The 20,354-nt window shown below is 37.6% G+C and overlaps 2 protein-coding genes across 2 annotated transcripts in view; one reads left to right on the top strand and one right to left on the bottom strand.

Annotated features, from left to right (window-relative positions):
* LOC110832102 (uncharacterized) overlaps positions 1–14,062 on the bottom strand; it is a 74,241-nt gene extending 60,179 nt beyond the window's left edge. The window contains exon 1 of the mRNA XM_022068797.2: positions 13,856–14,062. The gene's annotated coding sequence lies outside the window, so the exon portion shown is untranslated. The remainder of the gene's footprint in view (positions 1–13,855) is intronic.
* LOC110832105 (uncharacterized) overlaps positions 1–20,354 on the top strand; it is a 255,978-nt gene that overhangs the window by 155,259 nt on the left and 80,365 nt on the right. The gene's annotated exons all lie outside the window — the stretch shown is intronic.

Raw genomic sequence — 20,354 nt, 5'->3', positions numbered from 1 at the left:
AGGAGATCCGAATTTGAATTTCCTTTGTCTTTTATATACCATAAAATTTCTCTAATTCTTTCCTGAACCACATGAATCTAGACCACACCCTCCAACTTTATTACCTGAGTTCCATTTTAATATTATTCTTCGATCTTTTTTTGGTGTCTTCCAAGTGGTCTTTTTCTTAAGGTATTCCGGAAAGAATTTATGCCCACGTTTTATCTTCTCGCCATGCGTGCTGTATGACACACCTATCTTATCTTCTTTGATACGATTTTCCAAATAATACTTGATGAAGTGTGCAAATTATGGAACTCTTCATTATGTTGTTTTCTTCCAGTCTCTTCTCAATTCATCCCTCTTACGTCGAAATATTCTCCTCAGTACTCTGATCTCAAACATCCTTAGTCTCTATCCTTCCATTAATATGACAGATGAGGTTCACACTCATACAAAACAACATGTGAAATTATATGTTCGTGTATTGTAATCGTTTCGTTTAAGCAGGCCCCGTGTAGTCTGGTAGAAGTTTACTGACGTTTCAGATGAGCTAGAAGCCTCCATCATCAGGGCGATTCGCAGAATGCACGGCGCAACATACCATAAGACAGCCATGTTCAAATAGCTTTATTGCTTCAACATTAATTTGCTTTTTACACTTCAATATAATTATCAAAATATCGTTAGCAGCAAACACCAGTCACCTTTACGCAGGTGGAGCCAGTAATGTTTTGACCTTATGGAGTGAGTGGTGCTGGGTTTGCACATGGAATGCGTCACGTGTCAAACAGCAAACACGTGAGTGCAGGCCATTATAGCCGCTTCTCTGCCCTTGCAGCATTCAAGTTTATCCTTCACATTCCAACTACTGCATAATCCCGTGAGCTATAGACATGTGCCTCCGTTGTGCGATGGGTATTCACGAACTTATTGTCCTGACATCAGTTGTTTACGTGAGACTGTCTGAGGAGCCCTTGAGAGGTGCACATCCGCCCACTCGCGTCGTGTTCCTGTGGCTATGACAGCGGAGTCTATGTTCTTCGGTATGAAGTCAGCAGCAAACGCACAGTTAAAGGTCTATCTGATTCTGCTAAGTATATTGGAAATCCATCTTCCAGATCAGAGCAGGGGTCGCTTTTATTTAAATCATTATCACAGTAAATAATAATGTTAATATAACTTAATTATAAATGCCTCCAGAATACAAATGTTAAAGCACGAACCCGCTCGTGGTACGAATCGAAATTTTTTTTCCCAATAAATACTGTAAATCTTAAAGACATTTTTACGCCGCTTATTTCATTACGCGATGGTCTGAGTGATTTTATAAAGTTCTGTTCGAAGATCACGAAGTCTTATGACTATGAAGATTGCAGTGTAAATGACGAATCTGTCTTGTATTTGGGTCGGACCCCCTTCGAATGCGAGATGACGAAGCGCAATTTTAAATTTCATTTCGTGCATGAAGTGTGTGCGAAATTGTTGTGAGTTCTGTGTGGAATGTGACAGCTCTAGACTGCATGATCGTATTATTTGTTCGAAGTAACTGTATTTTTCATTCACTGAATATTATTATGACATGAAATTCGTTGCATGCACGAGAAACTAATCACGTTATGCGTATTACAGTAACATGTATGTGTTAACCAAACATGAGAATAAGAAATTGAAATTCGCGCACAACAATAACAATAATTATAATAACGACAATATTCGCGGTGGTGGATACTAATGCCAAAAGCAGATGTAAGAAAAAAAATTCCATTAGTATTACAGCCAATTTATGAAACGCCGTGTATAACAAGAACTCTTATGAATCAGCAAAAGGAAATGTACCGTGAAGATGCTACTGATCGTACAGACAGAATAAGGTCAGTAGAACAACTTCAGAGTTTTACGATCACACGCAAACTCCATATTTGGTAGAAAGTAGAAAGGTAATATTAGGTCAATATTTGTCCCTCGGTTATTTGTGAGAAATGTAAAGTTCCTTAATCTAAGAGTACGCTTAGAGCGTTCACTCAGCCCTGATCAAGTAAGGGTGATATCTGTCGTTTACCTCTTTATATAAAATATCCTTGAATTTCTCTAATATTCAATGTGGATCCTTTTTTCCTTGTTGCCACGGGGCCTTTCGTTAGCATTTGATATAGTTAATGGTTTACTAGTGAAGTGCAAGGGTGTTACAGTTATGGAAAGCAGGTTCGTTTCCCGCCCCTCCCTCTCAGCCTAAAGCCCTTAAAACTTAAGAAATCATAGCATTAACTCAGTCTGTTATGTCTACAAGTTACTAGTCGTGTTCCAATAAAATTATTGCAAATGTTGATCATAAGATGGCTTAAAATTCCACTGCCACTCCCCTTTTGTAATCAGTACCTTTCACTAACTAGATGGTATTCACGTTTCAGAAAAGATTCATATCTTCTATGCAACCACAAATATTACAAATCAGAACGAACGTCGCTTTACTGCCTCATATTGTAGAAGTCGGTTTGGTTCTTAGCCGAGAGGCTTAGCTCAGAATGTAAAAATAAAAATAACTGACATGTCACACTGTGAATGTGATTTCCACAGTTATATTGTCAGATAACAACGCATCATAAACACTTATTTATTATCGATTATTTGAGTTTGAAAGTGTTATATTAATAATTTTAAAGTATAAGTATCCAAACGCTATATAACTGAACACAAAACATAATAACGATTTCATTCAGCGACTGCGCCTTAATCATAATATATGTATAATATGTAATGTGGGGAAATTATTTAATGTAAAAATAGTTACAATCTTTATATGACTTTAGGTATCACGAATTAGAGACTTAAAGGGGGCATGCAGTTTACGTTTCACGCATTCTTAATCTCAGAATTTGTTGAAAGTGAACTGTCAGCTTCAGATTCCGGTCTTCTTAATCCACTGGCAAAGTTTTCCTGGTTCGTACCTTTTTATAATCAAACCGTAATTTACGTCATATTTGTCCTTCGAACGACGTCGACCTGTAAGTGCTGATGACACAACTAATAACACGATGCTTTTGGGAATGGGCCACTTTGAGACACGATGTAGACTACAATTTTCTGGCTCTCTTACCCTCCGGAGAGTAATTGGTCCCATTTCAGAACCAGTTAATCAGTAATAAGTAAGGAAATTATGTTTACTTAGAATAAAAACGCGGAGATGATCATCTCATATTGTATTCTTGAGGTATAAATGAACACTAAACGCTGTGCGCAGGCCTGTATGCTATGATTTGAAGAGAAGTAAATGAAGGTATAGCTAAAGCCCGCTCAGAGTTGAGATCAACTGAACCCAGCTCTCTGATGTACGGACCTAGGTCCGTAGCCGTTAGGTTACCAAAATGTCCGTATCTATGAAATATTTAATGTTGTATAATGTATTAGTGATTGTTAAGGAACTGATAACATCGTCGGAAAGAAAAGGATGGCAGGCAGGTTCGACATAATTCATCCAGGCATGTTTGATTTCTGCTGAGCAAACAAAGCAAGCACTTAACCTTCGAATATTTCTCTTGTATAGAAATATCTTCCACGCATCTGCATGTTAATGCTGAAGGTTCGCGTTATTTATTTGCGTCAACGGAGAATAGTTAGAGATTCGTGTACGCCTCCGGATACTGCATGCATTTCATAACTTTATGGTAAAAATAATGGAATTTATTGAGAAACCTGCGATTCTCAGGCAGACTTTCAAATTATATAGTTTCATGATGATTTGCTTTGGGTAGGCTATCTAGACTTCATAATAATAATCCCTTGCTTAATAAACGTGAATGAACCCACCACTACTGATATTAGATATCATTAGTTCTGCACGCTTAAGTCGCCATGCGGTGTTAGGTGAACGGAACTTTGGGATCAGGGCTGCAAATGTTGTCCAGGATTCAACGTCGGTCTGCATCTTTCATCACCACCTGTTTTCCTAGACATTCCCGCCGTCTCTCAGTTTTGGAGCTTTGCTGTGAGTTAACCCCACGACAGATAAAACGTGGAGTTATAATCCCAACAGAAGGGAGGTCGAGAAATGAGATTAAAAATGAGGCGACGTGAACTTCTTGTAATGTGTGGGGGTTTCGTATTCACAAACCAGTACCTTGATATTTAAATCAGACTTTATCAAAACATTTTATTTCAGCCTTTTTTATTTCCTTCCTTCCGCATTTCTCGCTGCCCGCTTTTCTTTTTTTCCCATTAATTTTTTGCCCGTTTTCTTCTTTTCCTTCTTACTTTCCATTTTGTAACTTTGGCATGTTTACTTCTACAACAGTAAGTTACTATCTATGTATATAAAATATTTTTATTTGTAGGGGCGACCTTCGAGTTCGACGAGGGGCACAAAAGTGCAAAGAATGTGTCTGTAAAATATGTGTATTCCAACTAGTATAAACTTCTTTTCCATCTTAAACAGTTTCGTTTGAGGATGCGGTCAGTGTATACAAACACTGGCTTGCCCTTGCTTCTAACATTGGCTATGATCCAACCTTTCGGTATGACACATCTCTTGTTTGTCTTAAGACACCGAGCATTTTATCTGATGTTATTGCTGTCGCCTGCTTTTTTTTAAGTTGGCATCCTCCTACACAAAGTGACTGTATAAATAAAGGTCTTTTAATTTTATTGTTTTTTACCAGGAATTCTTTGTAACTTACTACCTCATTTCCTTTTATTGTGTACTTGAACTTTACCTTCTGTTATGTAATCTTACTCTACAGCGCTTCATCTATATTGAAAGTAATGAGTAATACAAAGAAAAATATGTTTATATCGATAGGATCTTATATTAATAACCTCACGATTTCAGAAAGTATTAAGTACGTATTAAAGAAAGCCGCTCATATTAAAAATCTTTGACAGTTTTATAACAGAAAGCGAATGACCTACTGCAGCTTGTTACGTTACGAATTCGTGTGTTACTAGAAACGAGGTCATTATCAAGACCTGTATTTAGCGTCTCGTCAGTGCAGGAAGTGTTAAACGGTGGTAACAAATGAGACCCTGATCTCTTTCGTTCACCGTTAACTTCCCGTTTTGCATCACGACACTAATGGTATACTACATACATTAACATCTTATCCATCTTCCCTTCATCCACATTGGCGTAGATTTCGTGGGGTTGCAAATTTTTAAGACAATAAGTAACACTGGAAAATACAATACTTAATACCTGCTAATGTAAAGTGTTTGTACGCCGTGATATAAGTTGTGGTTATATTACTTATAAACTAGTTTATTTTTCATTCAATCAAATTATAACAGTTAGTTGATCATTAAATAGGACAGTTTTCAACTATTGAATATTAACAAAATATCGGACTGTTATTTTGTCAGCTCACAAATGTTCACTAAGATCTCAGGAGAGTCAGTTCTTAATTTACTTGGCAAATTCTAGCCAGAAAATCTTCTCAATTTTGATTTGGAATACGTTATTTTTAAAATTCCAGATGATTATACAAGTTTAATGCAGTGACTGTAAAAATGGAGAATTGTTTTGAGGGAGGTGGAGTTTGTAAAATTCTCTAAGGGATGCACTCGGAAACAGCGTAATTGTACTAAAGTAGTCCATTAGGTTAAACTGTTATGGATTCTCACATACTAAGAAAGAGTCAGCTAAGGTCTAATTACAGTTCTCCCAGTCATTATCAGTTTATGTCTCAGTATTTACAATCTGCGACGCTACAGAGATCTAAGTGAAGCTAATTTTTCTCTAACTTCATAGTTATTCCTCTTAAAATGTGTTAATAAAAGAGCGGTTTACAGAACAGACGATTGATTTCCATTGTATATCAGCTGACTAGCGATGCAGCCATTCATAATCTCGGCATAAACTGAGGCGATGACACTATTGAGCGTGAAACGAGCACAAGGGAGTGTCCCAGAAAGATAGAGAGGAATGAAAGCATGGGGAAATATCAGCGAAACTCTTCCACCAAATATGCCACGTGTATCACACACCCCTCACGATTTTACTCATGGAACCCTGGACGAAACAGTGAAAGACCGAGTCGTGACTGTAGGCATGGTCATGCATGTTGTTAGTGGCGATAGTTGATGAACATTTAAAGCTGGGATGTTTTTTTATAAATAATAGATAATAGAACTGTCTATAAAGATTGTATGAATGCTTCTGTTGTGCTGCAAATTGCAAATATGGCAATGGTTCGAACCTTCCATGTTTCTTGTTATAACTTCAAAGTATTAGACATTTTGTACTGGCGTATATCTTGAATTGCATTATTTTAAGCAATGTTATGAATATATGTGTGTATATATATATTATCGTGAAGGATGTAAATAATCAAGTTTGTCACTGAAAAATATTCTCTTAGAAACGTGACTCCCAATTCTTAACAGAAAACGTGTCTTGTGTTATGCGGTGTTCGTACGGAACACAACTTCTGTGTAAAACGGATTGTAGAATAAATTACGCTCTTTTAGAATAACGCCGAGTTAAAGAATGTTGACTTAACTATTTTTATTATCATCTAGGATGCATTGAAGTCTCTGCCAAGTGTTTTTAGTACATTCAGACATCTGAAACTCTGGTTACACTCTATCATAAGAAAGTTTGGTCCATACCAGCTGCATTTAATTGATGAAGATTTTGCTATCACATCATTTCAAGTGAAAGCAGTCTTTATTAAATTTGATGTCTGGTAGCTAACTAACGTCCTTCTTAGGTATAAATGTTCTCCTCGGCACACTGTTCCAGACAGTCTCAATGTGGGTTCATTCCGTCATGTCATAGACTAAGTTTTACACCCATAATAATCCAGTCCGCAGGTAAATTTATAGTTGTGTACATTTTTATATTTGCATATTTAAATAGCAGACGGGAAGACAGAATATTTTGAATTGCATTCTAGCAGGTATCTCTCGATTTTAATCTGCTTCTAATTTGAATACTGCTGTCTTGTATGTTGTGTCGTCATGTGGTCTGGTAGAAATTTGACGTAATGATTTACACTAATTCTCTTATCAAATGTTATATAACCTGTGAAATTAAGTAATTAAAAGCGTATTTGTTGGCAGCTGAGGAACTGAAGAGTAGTTGATAAAGACTGCAGTCACAAATAAGTTAAGGAGTTTATGAAACAACTTATGGGTTTCAGATTAGTTGTGGGCGCGGAAAATATTCCTGGTTTCTCTGTCAGATATAGAACCCAGGTCACCTAGTATGCAGCCAGTTACTTCACTCAGTGAACTGCCATGGAGCTTTCGTCAAGCATTTGGATCTGTTATTAGAACGTGAAACCGAACCATCTTTCCTCACACTCTTCACAGACATGAAAGTGCAAGTCAAGTCATTTCACCATCTTAGGTGTAAGTAGTTGAACAAAAGCGAAATTTGTTTGTGGAGAATCTCTCTGTCAACACTTGTATTCAAGCAGCAACCTGAGAATAAACCGAATATACTTTTTTCACTACTAGATCGCGCTATGCCTTTGACCTAGATCCCATTTGCCTTCATGTGTTTGTGGTCCAGTCTCTCTTTCCTATCCTGCCACACTCTTATGTCTTCCATCAGAAACCTGAAACTTGATGAACTGGTATTGATTCGTGTGAGAAAATATGGTACCATTCACAGACAAATTTATAGGATTTCTCTTCTCTTAGATCCGATACCAAGGTACAGACGACAGGAGCAGGTAGTTTCTAGAATGAACTTGTTATCGACAAAACTTTGAAATAGAAACTTAGACGATGGATTAACACAGATTACGTCGTGTGCATTTGTCACATCTCAACTTGTTAATTTGGGACTTATGAACGCCGAAACAGTTGTAACTGAATGTTCTCTGATAATCGAACTGTTGTGTAACGGAATTAGAGAGGAACAGTTTTGTTTATTGGAGTTCTGTTAGAATTCAAACTTGAACCACGGTAAAAGTAAACTTAGCCCTACAAGACGACGCGATAGAATGCTAACACTCGTGTTTAGTATCCGGGAGGTTCGTTATTCGAATTTGGGCGGGGTTAGTGATTGTACTGACCGAGGTTTATTTTTCTAGTTTTCCGAGGGCACTCCAGATGAATGCAATGAAACAAGTTAATGACTATATTGAGGAGGTACCCGGTTATAATCTCAGTTGGGATACCTGTTATCCCAAAGTCTGTCCAAGCGCGTGATACAATATCTTTAAATGGGCCGCGATCTCCTAAGTACTACTCAACATTGTACTTTCAAACAGGACACGACTGTGATTTTCGAAAAACGTTCACTCATCTTTCAGCAGAGAACCTCTGGAGGTCGCGTTACCGTAGGACTCAGTACGGTCAAGCATTCAGTCAGTCAAAGTTTGCTCTGCACCCAAAAACCATGCCGTATATGTGCACGGGGGCATTGATTAAGGCGCCATGTGTTGACCATGTGCAGCTGAATTGTAGTCTTCACTTTACCTACAGGGCACAGCCTCTCTGGCGCTTATATGAGTACTTGACAGAGCTTTCCTTTACACAATTCAGAGAATTTACGTTATTTACTGACGCTTTATCAACTGCAGGATTGATTTCGCATCGAATGAAAGGATAGGATTATTATGGAATGGTTACTGGAACGTCAATGTATTCTACCGGCGGTTGCTTGAAAGGAATGGGGAAAATTATGAAAAATCTGCCATAACACACGGTGATCTGGCCAAGACTCGAATCCTGTACATCCTGCATACGAGTCAGCGTCTTTTTAGTAACGGAGATTAAAATTCCCTGTAAGGCTAATACGTAATCATATTGTGAACACATGTTTATAACTACCAGACCAATTGACTAAGCAACCAACAAATCTCGTTACCTCTCTGATTGAAGCCATAACACGGGTCCCTTGTAAGCTGTTGGTCGATATACAGCTGAACTATAAATTCCCTGTCTCCAGTAGCCCAAATACTAAGTATCGTTATCACGAAATGTCGCCAGAGAACCCCGCCCTGAAACAGTTCCGAAGGAACTTTTATATTATCGTCTAATCAAAGTCTTGATCTTCTAACGCTATTTTCCTGAATGTTTTGCCACCAAATTTCTGTATTCATTATATTTCTTTCTTTTAACTAGTCCTCATATCCGCCCCATAATCAACTCCAATTTCATAAAGTTTTTTATTATTTAATTTTCTGGATTTTTGCGTATTTATCTTCTATGTTTTTTCTCAGCACTTCGTTTAAAAATGCTTACATTTTATGTTCCTTCTCCACACTAAGATATATTTAATAAAAGCAGGAAACATCCGACATTATTTTATAATTATTACCTCAATTGCAAACGAAAAGGGTAGAGTCGCGACGTAGGATCGAATCTTGTACATCTTAGGAGGGAAACAGATTCGACCACCCGTTTGTTTGAATATATATACACATATTTCACACTTCATTTTAATAAAACAGCAGACGATGAGAACTTAGAATGAGCTACTTTATGGGTGTGACGGAAAGGGACTAGTTCTGTGAAGGTAATCGGGACTCAGATATGCATAGTTCACGATCTGTTACGCTCATATCTCCCAGTTAACCAGCGTGGTGTGAACTCATTGGGCTTTGTTGCTTATTATTTTCAAGCGGTAAGGTGTAGCGGCAACACGCTAGATTCATAGTCGTGACGTAACCCTTTCAAATTTCACCAGGGTTACCGACTATCATGACTAATTTCGTAATTTTCCTCAGTCTCTTTAGATGAGTGCTGGCATAGTAACTTGTATTCCACTACTGTCCTTCTCGTTTTAAGGGATGTCTTTTCTACTCAGGATCTTTTCCCCAAATCATTCGACGCTATATTATTATGTATGCCAGCTTCTTCTGAACACCTTAGAGTCTTATGAAACCAGTACGTGGACGGGAGGATATTACTCAAAGGGATCTTCGCATAATGAGTCGTACGACGTCATGAGATTGCGTTTGACAACTATCAGAAATTTCTCACACGGACAGAACACTTGATATTTTAATTAATTTTGCATCCGTCTACATTGAAATGAAAATAAGATCCATGAATTTTTCTGGAATTTTTTTTAATGACTGCAGTAATCTGATAATGCGATTGTTCCACAAATCATTCTAAAATGTGCAGATTTGTAACATCAGCCTCAGTGAGTACGATAAGAGAATTGTAATATGATCTGAACGGACGGACGAAAGGGCTCAACTTGCGCGTTATACGTTCATATTTAGTTCTTAGATAAAACAGTCGATAGAAATTTCATTAACTCGGTTGCAAATTGGTATCATTTTGTAGCTTCTGTTTGGGATCGACTGCCACATCGTCTTGGATGTACTCTGAGTAGTAGCCGTGTTTCGATTTCACACAATGAGATTATTTAAAATCCAAAAGTACAGAAACTTACACATTTCAAGGGACGCGTTGCTTTTATAACTAGGCGCTTTAATTTCCAGTTCCTTCGAGTATCTGGCGGAGAACAGCCTGTTCTTTGTGAGGAAATGCTTAGCTTTTTGTGGAGTTTCACTTGGAAAGAATCGACAGCAAATAACTGTTAGTTTAATGTTGTCACTCGCTGGCACTATAAAGTTTGAATTGTTTTAGAAGGTGTATCTTTATTTGAACACTAAAAGAAAGAGACAGGACGTCGTGATGATGCGGTCAGCACAAATTGTCTAACTCCATGGCGCAGAGTTTTTTACCGGATAAGCTGTTACTCGGCATTAAGAAATAGCGGGTCTTCTGCACAAATTTAAACGGAGACAGATCAGTACTTTGTTATTAATTAAGGGAAATAATATATAAAATTACAAATATCCTAAATAAACTAATATTTACGAAATAAAATAAACGTAATTTATAAATTACATTATATTTTCGTATATCGCAAAGAAATTTACCCTGGAGATGGAGGAAAAACGCCCCTCCAAGAAACTGGTAACCACCTGCAAAATTATGTGAAATTTCAACCCAAAAGACCAGAATTCACACTTTATCCGCCGTAAACCTCAAACTTCGTATGGGTTACGTCGACCGATATGGATCAAATTTAATTAAAGTTCATTGAGTAGTTTTCATAATGAAAGGTAATAGACGGAAAGACACGTTAATTTTGTGGACGTTGTGAAAAGAAAACAAGGTGATCTTACTTGTCTAAATGCAAGTTTTGGGAAGTTCGCAGGCGTAATACGCTGAACAAGCAATTGGCCAGTTCTCAGGAGAGAGATCTGTGAGCCTCTTCCGTGTCCGTTTTCCCGCGTACAGCTGTTTGAGCGCCGCAGGAGAAAGTAGACCGTGGCAGACCGCGAAAAGTGAGAGATCCGGACGTGGAGGTTAGCCGCTTGACCCCCACTGGGAGCAAGTTACTCGCGGGTTCTGTTGGATATAACCTACGAAACGCCATATCACAACAGCCTATGTCACTTTCCTATTACGATACAATGTTCTGATCCTCTGCCAAACGCAGAGTATGTCAGCTGTACGCTCTTCCGTTTATTATGAACATAGTAATGCTCACTCACTGCTACTTTCGTATGAAGAAGGGCTGATAGTATACAGACCGTAACTGGATCTACTTGACAGTTTTCGACTTAAACCTCTAATCGCAATGTTATCTTTAATATATACAAATTTTTGGTAGAATTTTCAAATAACTATTATTCTTATCGCCATTTGACGATATTAACTTTTCATTACAGCATTTAATAAAATATATGCACATAAATTTTTTGAAGCTTTAAATGAGATTAATACTGATGTTGGCCTCAAATATCTTACTTTAAGTTTAACATTTTACGTTATGTGAAATTTATTTAAAGAATTTTTTTCGAGATAGCGAACATGTATTGCGTGCGTTTTCACAACGAATATAACGCTGAAATGACAGTAAGACTTATTTCGAAAGAAGAGACAGTCCATAATATTATATTTATTCCACGCAAAAGCCATAAACAATAGCGGAAAGCTAATGCACGTACATGCTCGTGGAACCTACATAGGCCTACTTTTGCACGGAAACTTTCCGGATTATTTCGTCACAGTCTGCAGTCTCTTGGCCACGATTCCACACTCAGTGTCACTTTGCCAGCATCTTGGCGGGCGGCAGTTCCACTTATTATTCGCCGCTCAAGTCTTCCTCAACGCTACATTTTGCATTTCAATTGCTTGGGCGTGCAGATAAACCTACAATGCATAACACTGCTTACTACCTTTAAAGATAAAGAAGAAAACAATAATAAAAAGACCAGTGCACTTTCTAACGTCGATCATTCACCTTCTTCATCTTCTTACACCTTCAACGTCACTTTCTTCTTCCGAATTCTATTTAAAATGCATTAAAGAAGTAGAACAGTTAGCTGCGATTTTTACACAGCTCTGTTTACAGCGTGGACATTTTTATATCAGAATACGTTGCTGGGATCTAGCCGTAAGTAAATAGGTTTCAGTCGGTGGTACAGTATCTGAGAGGATGTTCATCTTCAGCAACTACAAGACACTGAGTATTAGTTTACTCGTTCCAGAACGTATTACTGTCTTAAGAGATAAAGGGTATATGGACAGAATATTATCTGGAAGTGGGATATAAAAAGAGGTGGAGCTTACAAAGGGAGGAAACCAATAACCAACCTAAAAGGTAATTATTTTAACAGAAAAACACACCCTTTTGAAAGTATAGTTGGAAATGGATGACATAGGCATTCTCCAATATGAGGAGGAATGGAGGGGGTTCAAATTAAAAAAAAAATTCATCGTGACATCAGCGTCTGTAGCTGGTGGGTCGTCATAAACTCGTGGTTGTTATTTGATGATTAACTCAGGTGATTGTTCAGGAATATTTTATTTCTTCTGGTTCTCCGTGTACCTTCTGTCGCTGAAAGGTGGGTATAGAGGGGTGTTGCAGTGATAGGTAGACCTTGCTAAATGTGAAGGATTAATTCTTGCCACAAGAATATAAATAGATGAAAGATTCAGCAGAAGAAATTCGTTTTTGAAACTGTCGGTAGCTTCTAAATTTGTTACTCTCAAGACGAAAACTGCTTCCACAAGGTATATTTGATTTTTACGTAAACGTTTCTTGGCAAGTCTATTTGAGAAAACAATTGAAATTGTATATATAAAAACGAAGTTCGAATTGATAGAGATATATAAATCGACCTTATTTCTCCGTTGTGCAACCTCAGTTCTGAACTCTATGAAAATGGTATTGAGGACGAAATTGAAATTTCACTTGTGCCAAAAAAAAAAAAAAAAACTTGGTTTTCAGGACGATCACGTGCAAAACTCCGACACAGGATAAATTGTCGGTGTCTGTGAGAAGTCACTTACTGCATTTTAGAAGGTTTCGAGGGAAGCGAGCTTCAAAGTTCTCGCAGCTGCATATGAACAACACTTGTGGAAATTTCGAACTGTGTTTCAGTGGTAAAATTTCGATGTGTTACTTAGTGACTTCTTCTGCACGTGCTTCTGAACCAGTTCAGTTTGATACATCGCTTAACTAAATGTCATTTGATTTAATCACTTTTCCATGGCGTGGACGTAATAACATTGATTTAAGTCGTTTCAGATAAATATTTTATAAATAATTTAAAATCTAAATATCCTTGAGAAGTGTTAGGTAATATTTATCTTTACAATCAGAAAAGTTGCTGCTTTTTGGAGTGGTTGTGTGAGAGTAACAAAACTATATTCTAGTTTGTACATTTGGGAATAAAAAATGTTAAAGAACGTTAAATGTGTTTTCCCAAATATTGTTAGCAGCATGAGATAATCGTGATAATTGTCTTAAACCAATTATGCTTTCAGCGTTAAATATAATAAAAGTCATTTGTTATTGTTAAAAGAAAAATGAATAAGCGTATTTAATTTCAAAGGGTCCACGTCCTCCCTCTTTACTACCCCCTCCCCCAAAATTGACAAAAACTGTGTTACTTACAGTTCGTTGGCTCAGCTCGCGCGTGTTCTGTTTTGATGCTTTTCTGTCTCGCTCGAGAGTGAATCGACAGGAACTCGGTGTTGTCGCCCTGCCCGCCTCTACCTAGGTCGGTCTCGGCAAGTACAGCTGCTGGTTAAGGACGTTCTTTCTCTACTTCAAGAAGATTGTTGTAGACGCTGCGAGTGTTACCAGGCAACTGAGCAACCACGACCGACTTGGTCATTCCAGCGTCACGAGAAAATAAAACAGTGGCCCGTGCACCAAACATGGCACCCTCTAGGTCACGTTTACAGCATCCTAGCAGGTGGAACGTGGTTAGTTTTGTCAGTTATGTGGTTCCTAAGAGAGGGCATAACGCGTCGTCGCATATCTCACATGGTTACTGGGTAATCGGCAAAACTGCAGAGAAATATTCTGCCAGTTTTATTTTTGGAGAACCGTTAGTAGGCTGAATTTTTTCTGACGTTTGAAATATTATTTTTCGTAAATACCGTTGGAATCAATACTAGACACAGCACGTCACATCTGACGGTAACATGGTTGATAATACAACCCATGCCCTCACGCCCTAGTTAAGATCGCCATTAATATTATCCTCCAGTTCATGCCTAGATCTCCCAAGTGGTTTCCTCCCTTCACGGTTTCCTGACTAAAATGTTGTAATCATTCCTTATATCTCTCATACTTGCTACATTCCCGTCACATTTTACGTATTACCAAAGTTTTTCCAGTATACCTTCTTCTAGGTTCAGCTAGCAGACACCCAAATATTTCACTCCTTTACATACCAAAGGGATACAGAGAGACCACGAAATTGCGAATTTATAGCAGGCTGGAGCCTAATCAGTTGAGGGCAGACAGTTAACATGAAAAAGTAATTGGCCTATGGAGAAATGCTTTTATAATATCTGGATGTTGTTAATACACGAAATTGGCTGGTCTCGAACACCATTCCTGTAAGGAGGAGTAAAGTCTTCTGTGTTGCTGTTCATCTCATTTCTTTATGATTGTGTTATTTCCGGTGACATCACAGAAGCTCTTACTTCTTAAGATAATATGATTTAGTTAGCAACAGGACGCAACGAATGAGGTACATTATACATCATTTTTTAACTCTGTGACCTGGTGTGATCCAAGAAATAAATCCACTTCCTTTTCGGAACTTTCGAACACGTTCACAGCGAAAATTTTATGAACTTCTCTTTAGGATCTAGGGCAATTTGATCGTGGTTTCTCTTCGACGGTTTAACTAATTTAAACGTCTTTACAATTCTCCAACGGCTTTATGTTTAATTGAAATACTTTTCAGATAATTCTTGTTGTTGTTTCTAGGTCCAGTCATCACGCCAACACAGGAAAATAATCACATTTTCCTCCAATCGTACAGATTTTATTTAGCGACATACTACAAAAAAGCATCGTTGTTGATTCCAGACTATTTTGACAATTTATATTATTTAAGCTACTTATATAATATATAAATGTATTCTTCAAGGTCCTTTATGCTGTTATTGTGGTCATTAATTCCTGTTACCCCAATACCATGAAAGCGCCAGCTGTAATCCGTACATGAACTAAGAAGATTAGGCAATTGACGGCTTCCAGTCGGTTTATAATTTAAGAATTTGAGAGTGAAAGTACTGATGAATCAATAAACAGTTCTCATATGTGCACTGCAAACTAGACATGGCAGACTTTCATGTAGCCCATAGTTTTATGTCAAATAGAATGATCCTTGTTTGATTAATCTTTGTCCACGTTGTTCTTAATTTTTGAAATCAACTTGTTTGTAATTAATATGATTGCTTAGATCATCTTTAAACATTGCGATAAATGTGTTTCTTACTAATTGATTATTAATAGACACTGATATGCGTCCCGTTTTCAATTACGTAACACGACAAACACCGTAGAGCGTTCATAACATTATAAGACCTTACAGTTACTTAACAAACAGTACTTGCCAATAGTCTCTCGGTGTTCTTCATATTAAGGAGATATTTTTTAAATCTGAATATTATTTAACTCGATATTTGGACTGTGTTTATGGTAAACTATTAGGCTAACGCTCGTATCTTTTCATGGAATTAAAGGTTATAGACTTAAAATTAAAAGTGACAATCTTCAGTTTAGTATGGTGACGGTTTCTTATCCCATTCACTGTATAGTTTCTTTGTTTCATAATACCGTTTATCCAACTTTTAAATCTTTGTATGAATTTCCTGTTAGTTTATTCATAGGCCTACTACATATGCAGCTCCTGATGTTTCATAACAGTCCAGTGGGAAGTGTAGAAGTATAAAAATTATGTAGGCTGTCTTCAAGCTGAAGAATTTTCTCCGTTAATGCGGGAGGCATGTTAATCAGTGAGTCACAAACCTGTAAACCTTGTGATTAACTGTGTGGAAAAGTATCATCACATAACTTTAATTACACGTCTTTCTGGCTCCTAAGTCCCCAGAATCGCTAGGGGCAGAGATCTCTTGTCTATTCCAAATCTTAATTATATTCTAGAAAAAGCAGACTTCATCAAAAGGACGTTTATCTACTGTAAGGCTTTCGTTACGTTAGTGGAATGTATCAGAGTCCGTAAGTTATTCGAGAAGAGAGAAATATATCGTAACTGAGTGGAAGTCTTTCACTTGTTAAGCGGGTGGATGATGCTCGGGAATAAGGCGTAAACCAATTAGCATTGTAAAGTACGTGTGTGCTTCTCGTTACGTCGCACGGTTTGAGAAAACTCCGGTAACTGAACGTGGCAGCCGGATGAAATCACAGGAGCGTGCGCGAAACTTCTTTCCACTTGAGGTGCAGTCTGCTCTTCCTGGCACCTTTCGAAATTTACTCAGCTGCTGAAGAAAGTAGCGCTTCCAGATGTTCATTTCCTTATTAAACTTTCCGTCATTAGAATCTGTTTTGAGCCTGTTGAATGTAGTCTGCAACTTCACACTCCATTTCTTCGTCGCTTTTAATATTATCCTTTCAAGTCTTCTGTCTGTCTTAGATAGGCCTAGACTGCTATCATCCATGCTTCGTTTTCTGACACTTCAGAATTAATAGTTTGCTTAAAAACATCTAAATTAACGTAAGTATAAATTCTAGTATCCGACTAAACAGATTTCCTACATTCTTCGACCATTTGCCTCGTTTAATCTCTTACACTGTCCAAACACCTTCTGTACCAGAATGATCATTTCTTAAATAGACCTAAAGGGCAGTGACAACGGTGAATTAAAATATAATTGATATTTTTTGGGCGTATCCATCTTCTTATGTTTTAAGAACAGACAACTGCCTTTAAGGGGGCTGTATCTGCTTCTGTCTGCAGACACAGCTCCAAAAATGTAGTATTTTGTTTGTAGAACATAAGACGACGGATAGCGTCGAAAAATTATTATTTTTTCCACTCTTAACATGTCTTTAATTTTGCAGGCCTACATTTATTTTAATTGAAAACAAACTGTTATATTTCCTAGATATATCAGTCATAATGATTAATATCTACGAGTCACTTTGACGGACATTCTTTATAATTATGGGTTATTACTTAGGAATGGTAATAAGTACGAGAGAAAAAATGCAACACCTCTTCAAGGGTCGGGCAGCGCAAATTAACAGTTGGAACGAAGTGGCATTGTGTGTTCCAGTTACCATGCCTCGCGAAGGTTGTGACTGGAAAACAAAGGTTTCTGTTTCACGCTCACATCAAACTCCTTCTTCTAGCCGTTCATACTGACTGATGTGAAAATTCTGAGATCAGAAGTGATTTTAAATTTCGGACTACGAAAATCGAAGTAGGAAAATGTAGACTATTCCGATGGACTTTACATATTGGCCAAATGTATTTGTCACCCCTCATTGGCCCTGATGTTGTAGCCGCAAACCTGTCTTTGCCAAACGGACCGCACTACAAATCTCACCGACCATAGAATTATAGATAACTTTTCTTAGTATTTATTTAATATTCACCACACCTAAAATATTTGATGTTATGTTATCAGTCTAACAAGTCTTCAGATACATTATCTTTGTCTTATTGTTTGAGAGAGAAGAGAACATGAGATTTCAGTACCCTGACCCAAAAATGTTGATTGGAATTTTTTCCTACAATAAATACTTTTCTCTCTTGCGTTTATTTTGCTATGCTCTGTTTTGATGATACGGCGCGGGCCGAGTGTGATAGCCATTGCCTGTTGAATTTTGATATGTTTCTTCGCAACTTTTGGTATATCGGTGCAAAATTTAGGATATAATTTACTATCTGTTTGAAAAAATTCTTCCATTTGCTTCTACATTCCTCTGTATAGTTCCCATATGTCCCGTTCCAAGCGATTAAATTATAGTCAGTTTTAAAGTTAAAGGTCTAGAGTTTCTATGCAGACAATTTGGGTTTTGGTGATAAGCGAAGCGGCGATAACACGGATACTAAGCGTTTGTAATCCATTGCCAAGAAACATTTTTCCTTCAACGTGACTTTTAAGACTTCACACACATATTAATGACACTTATACGTGGACCTTAACTTCAGACCCCTATAATCCTCCACGACATGTTACTTAGGCAACGAGACATTAACATGTGATAGTCGTTCACAGACGGTCAGTCATGGGCCATGCCTTCTGTAAGACTAGCCAATTGCACAGAGTGGCGAGGAGTGTGGACATTTACAGTCACGCTCTCCACAGAGTGGTGCAGTGTTTTAAGTGGATGACAAAAACCGAGGGTTAACATTACATCCATACATCGAGATATACAAGAGAGTAAGTGAGTATGTGTGTGGTTTAGCTCTGATATACGACATCACACGTGCATGTGTGTGAGGACGTCCATCACTGCACATTACAGACCGTTAACAGTTTCATTGTAAACTGTGCACTTGAAGAGGCGCCGAGTAACACTAGTAACACGGGACGGAAATGCGGCTTCAGAACGCGACGTGTATCATCGGGCATGGCGAAATAATGCAAGATGGAGTTATGCCGGACTCGACTAGTTTAATCATGGGAAACGGACTGGAACTCAATGGGAATAGCTTTGAACTAATTCCCATGTGTATAGATAACAAAAAAATTGCAGAATCTACTATAATTTAATGCCTCATTGGATTATGGCTTCGAAATTAGATCACCAGGGACCGGATAGTCACTGCCGATACCATTTTGCTGTCTGAAGTGAGAACGTGGAATGCTTTCCCTTCTCAGTAAGTTCATATAACATTGCAATATTAGACAATTTTAAAAATATGTTATATGCAAATGAGTAATGAGCGTTGAAGAATATTATTCTGCATTCCTAAACCCACTATTCATATCAACTTACCTCCATTCACCTGCCATATAGTGGCCTTAAGTCGTGCCGATCAGGTGTATATCTCCTTGGGATTGTTGTAAATTTGTCAGTTTACTCTCCGACTTTCAACGGAAAATATAGAATTACACGTTTTACAGGTTACTTAAATTTCACTTAACGTGTAGGTTTGCTGATAATATGGGTGATTACCACCATAAAGAGCATGAGAAAGTTGATTTCTGTCGGATGTTAGAGGCAAGAACACGTCCAATTATCGAATGACATGCTGAAATAACGTGACCTCCACAGCAGCCTTAAACGAGGTTCGAATGTATATAAGAAGCAATAAAGTGTTCCAATATGATAATACTGATAGAAAGTCTTTGGCCCTAAATTCTTCGAAATCATGTGTTTGTTTTATTTTTTTCTCGCCTCGAAGTGACTTATTTTAAATACATTCTATCGACACTACATTTAAGATTTCATCGTGATAATACGATATTTAATAATGTATTGACACTTTAGTAACCTATAAAGTTCCACTCAATTAGCCTTAATAATCCATAATTTAGTACTCAGCTTTAGAGTCAGCAAGAGTTCGATTATAATTAACCGTGTTACAGTAAACATAATTGTACTGAACTCAGAATCATGTACTCATTAATTCACTGTTCTTCTACTATCCTACCCTACGTAACGTATACAATTGAGAAAGCGTTGTTAAATTAAAATACAGAGAGTTGAAACTTATCGGTTATTCTGCGTTTATATGATCTGTATCCGCATCCCATCTCGTGCCTACCTGACATGAATACTCGTCTAGCAGCTTGTCAGAACACAATAGATTTACCTTAGCATATCACACGGACAATTAAACACATTAATTTCCCACCGCCGTATTATTAATTCACAAAATTTAACGTCACTTAGTTATTGTTAAACATGATTCCAGTATCCCTACCTCTCATATATGGTACATAGTAACCTGTGTTAACTCGAACGTGGTTCAAGGTTGATCTTCCAATTAGAAGCCTTGAAAGCTAAGCTCACTTACAATGATTTATTTTTGCTTTTGCAGTAGGATCAGTTGATTTTCCGACAGGCCTGCAAGTCACGTCGTGTGCTGTTTGACCGCAGGTATTATAATAGTTTAACTGACGGACGAAACAGGAAACGTTTTATAATAGCTGCAACATGGCGTTCTTTAATG

This window comes from Zootermopsis nevadensis, unplaced genomic scaffold (assembly GCF_977971745.1).
Source record: "Zootermopsis nevadensis isolate Lab colony 2312 unplaced genomic scaffold, Znev_1.0 Znev_ptg000022l, whole genome shotgun sequence".
Classification (NCBI taxonomy): Eukaryota; Metazoa; Arthropoda; class Insecta; order Blattodea; family Termopsidae; genus Zootermopsis; species Zootermopsis nevadensis.
This window is presented reverse-complemented; position numbering and strand designations above follow the sequence as displayed.